General features: G+C 42.8%; 1 pseudogene; it reads right to left on the bottom strand.

The window, feature by feature from the left end:
* Window positions 1-342: 342 nt before the first annotated feature.
* On the bottom strand, window positions 343-1170 carry LOC117088761 (annotated as a pseudogene).
* Window positions 1171-4102: the final 2932 nt, after the last annotated feature.

Here is a 4102-nt window from a genome sequence, read left to right as displayed (position 1 = left end):
CCAGCACTTCGGGAGGCCGAGGCAGGCGGATCACGAGGTCAGGCGTTCGAGACCATCCTGGCTAACACGGTGAAACCCCGTTTCCACTAAAAATCCAAAAAATTAGCCGGGTGTGGCGGCGGGCGCCTGTAGTCCCAGCTACTCAGGAAGCTGAGGCAGGAGAATGACGTGACCCCGGGAGGCGGAGCTTGCGGTGAGCAGAGATCTCGCCACTGCACTCCAGCCTGGGCGACAGAGCCAGACTCCATCTCAAAAAAAAAAAAAAAAAAAAAAGAAAGAAAGAAAAAGAAAAAAAAAGTCATTGAAACAGTCAGCCCACGGGGGTGCAGGCAGAGTGGGCCCTCACTGGGGCAGCTGGAGGAGCATGGACTGCCCCGCCGGCAGGGGGGTGATGTTCTGAGAGCGTAAGAACTGGTATGCGAGGACCTCTGCAGTTTCCAACTTGCAGAGCTCTATCAGGCCGTCCCTTGCGGTGGCCAGTGAGTTGGCAATCAGCTCAGCTGCCTCGGAGTAGCCCTCAGCAGAGATGATGGCCACCTTTTTCTGCTGCTTAGCCTTTTCCACCACAAATCTGGCCCTCTCTGCTTCCTGCTGAGCCACCTGTTTGGCTTCCACCGCTTCTGTGAACTCCTTTCTGAAGGTCAGATATGTCAAGGACACGTCGTCCAGGATGAGCACAGAGGTGGCTGCTCTCTCTGTAAGTAAGGTCGTTGCTCACCTGCCTGGAGACCAGCTCTCTCTGGGTGATTAGTTCTCCAGCATCAAAGTGAGGCACCAGGGACTTGAGGATCTTGGCCGTGATGGATGGCAGCCGCCGCTCATCACAGTCCTCTCCGATGCTGGTGAAGATGCGAGGAAGCTGGCTAGCGACAGGCCGGAAGAGGATGCGCAGTGTGATGTTGACGTTCTGTAAATCTTTGCTGCCAGTGATGACTGGCACACAATGTGGTCGAGAAGGGCAGTCAAAGATAATTGGTTTCTGTACCCATGGAATGAGAAAGTGAGTCCCTTCCCCTACCACAATGTCCTGTCCTCCACAGAATCGGTCAGAGATGACAGCTCTGTGCCCAGCATCCACATTATATGAGGCAGATTTCCTTTCACCAGGCCTCCTGCAACAGCTAAGGCCAGGTCAAACTTGCTGATGGTCTCAAACACTTTGGCAGCCATGTTTTCTTCTGCCAGACTCTCTCACACCTGCTTCCACTCTGACCTCCACATGAATTTCTGCCCCTCAGTTTCTTAATTTGAAAATGAGGAAAATGAAAATACCAACATCAAAAGTATGTTTTGAGGATTAAAACAGTTAAAATAAATAAAGCAATTAGAACAGTGTTCATAACATAGCAACCAACCTTTTAGTTTTAGCTATTACTACCATTATTGCATTCCCTAAAATTTACATAAGAAAGGTATGACATGTTTCTGAAGGTTGGGTAGCATTCATCTGCAAGACCATCTAACATTTTTCTTTCTGTGGCTATATTGTAGCTACTTATTCAATTTCTTTAATGTCATTAATCCACTTGATTTAATTTTTTTCTTCTTGACTTGCTTTTGGCAAGTTATATTTTTCTAGCAGTTTGTCCATTTAATTTAATTTTTCTTTTCCTTTTTTCTTTTTTAGAGACAGGATCTCACTGTCTTGCTCAGGCTATAATGCAATGGTGCAATCATAGCTCACTGCAGCCTCTAACTCTTGGGCTCAAGTGATTCTCCTGCCTCAGCCTCCTGAATAGCTGAGACTACAGGCATGCACCACTGTACCTGGCTAATATTGAAAGTTTTTGTAGAGACAAAGTCTCGCTGTGTTGCTCAGGGTGGCCTCAAACTCCTGGCTTTCAACCATGCTCCTGTCTTGACTTCCCAAAGTGTTGGGATTCCAGGTGTGAGCCATCATGCCCAACGCATTTCATCTAAATCTTCAAATTTATTGGCGTAATTTTTATAGTATACTCTTATTAATGTCTAATGTTGTTATATCTGCATTTATGGCTTCCTTTTTATTCCTAATATCATTTTCGGGTATGTTGGATGCTTAGCTCATTAAATTTTATACTATATATATATATATATATTTGCTTTAATCCCACTCTGTGAGTCCTGATAAGTAGTGTTTTTCATTGGCAATTAGTTTTAAATGTTTTCTACTTTCCTTTGCAGTTTCTTCCTGGATCCATGAATTTATAATATTTGTACATTCAAAATTTCCAAACAGATAAACTTTCTCTGGTTTTCTTTTCATTATTGAATTTTATTGTATTGTCGTCAGAAACTGTGTTCTGTATAATATTACTCTGTTTCAGTATCTATAATTTATTTATTTACTTTCTATATTTTCCGACTGGAATGTGATCCATGTGAAGAACGGAATTTATTCTGTTTAGTTCACCATCATGTTCCCAGTGTGTAGAATGATGGTTGGCATATAGTAGTAACTCAACATTTATTGAATGAAAGAATGATTAATATTGATGGTAACCCTTGATGATGAGAATATATTTTTTCTAGGTGGTCTTCCTGGACCACCAAGAAGAGAATGCAAATTCTCACAGGCTCTAGTCCATATCAGCAGACTTGACTTCATATCCACATATGGAGTTACATCCACATATTCCTGACAAACATCAAAATTTCCTGAGCATCCAAGTAAAATTTGGAGGACACTGTCTACTCCCAAATTAATTTGATTCTGATTTGTACACTCTCAGTGCCTCAGCATCAATGTGGATTCGGCTTCCCACAGATGGAAAGACCGACTTTCTTTCTTTTTTTTTCTTTGAGACGGAGTCTGACTCTGTCGCGCAGGCTGGAGAGCAGTGGCGCCATCTCGGCTCACTGCAAGCTCTGCCTTCCGGGTTCACACCATTTTCCTGCCTTAGCCTCCCGAGTAGCTGGGACAACAGGGGACCGCCCGGCTAATTTTTTGGATTTTCAGTAGAGATGATGTTTCACTGTGTTAGCCAGGATGGTCTCGATCGCCTGACCTCGTGATCCACCCTCCTGGGCCTCCCAAAGTGCTGGATTACAGGCATGAGCCACCATGCCCAGCCAAGACCAACTTTCTTAGTCCATGTCGGCTGCTATAACAAATCACCATAGACTGGGGGATTTATAAACAATAGAAACATATTTCTCACAGTTCTGAAGCTTGGAAGTCCAAAGTCGAGATGTCAGCATGGTCATTTCTGGTGAGAACCTTCTTTTGGGTTGCAGATGGCCAACATCTCTCTGTGTCTTTACTGGGCAGAAACGGGGAATGAGCTCTCAGGGTGTCTTCTCATAAGGGCACTAATCCCATAGATGAGGTCTCTGACCTCATGACCTAATTACCTCCCAGGAGCCCCATCTCTTCATCCCATCACCTTGGTGGTCAGGATTTCAACATATACATTTTGGGAGAGCACAAACATTCAGGGCACAGCATTGACCATAGCAGAACTGGCAATCCTCATACAAAATTTTTGTTTCCCATGTTTAATGTCTTCTACAAAACAATATTCATGCATTCTGTCAAGCAGTTATAGAGTAAAGACAGCTGGTCATTACTCAGCTTGGTGTGCAAATAGATATTTTTGAAAATGTACAATATCTGAAGATTTTTATTCTTCGGACAACTTTGGCTTTGAAAACTCTGTATATCTTAAAAGCAGTTTCACAATGTCAGTAGTTTCCTGTGATTGATAGCCACAGCACACTGAGCTCACAGAGACATTAAAAATGTGGCATAGAAAAGAAAAAAAGGGCTTTGCAATATTGGATTCTGTAGCAGTAAGTAATCTGCTCTTGGCTTTCCTTCCCTTTGCTAAGGATTTTTTTTCTCTCCTCTTCTGAAAGGTCTGTTTTATTACATTCTAGATTTGGACATACTAATAAAAATATATTTTTTTCTGTGCTTGCTAGAATCCTATTTCTCAGCACAGACAGAATTATTGGATAAGTGCTGCGATTCTGTTTCTCTTTGGAATTTTGAAACCGCAAATTAAAAAAAAAAAAGTCAAACAAACCAAAAAATTACCAATAAGTTGGGATACCAGATAGAACGTTGACGTTGGCAGGTCTCTCTTGGGTGCAATAGAGATGATTGTGTGTTATGCTCTCA

The sequence above is a fragment of the Trachypithecus francoisi genome, unplaced genomic scaffold (genome assembly GCF_009764315.1).
Source record: "Trachypithecus francoisi isolate TF-2019V2 unplaced genomic scaffold, Tfra_2.0 Lachesis_group10, whole genome shotgun sequence".
Classification (NCBI taxonomy): Eukaryota; Metazoa; Chordata; class Mammalia; order Primates; family Cercopithecidae; genus Trachypithecus; species Trachypithecus francoisi.
This window is presented reverse-complemented; position numbering and strand designations above follow the sequence as displayed.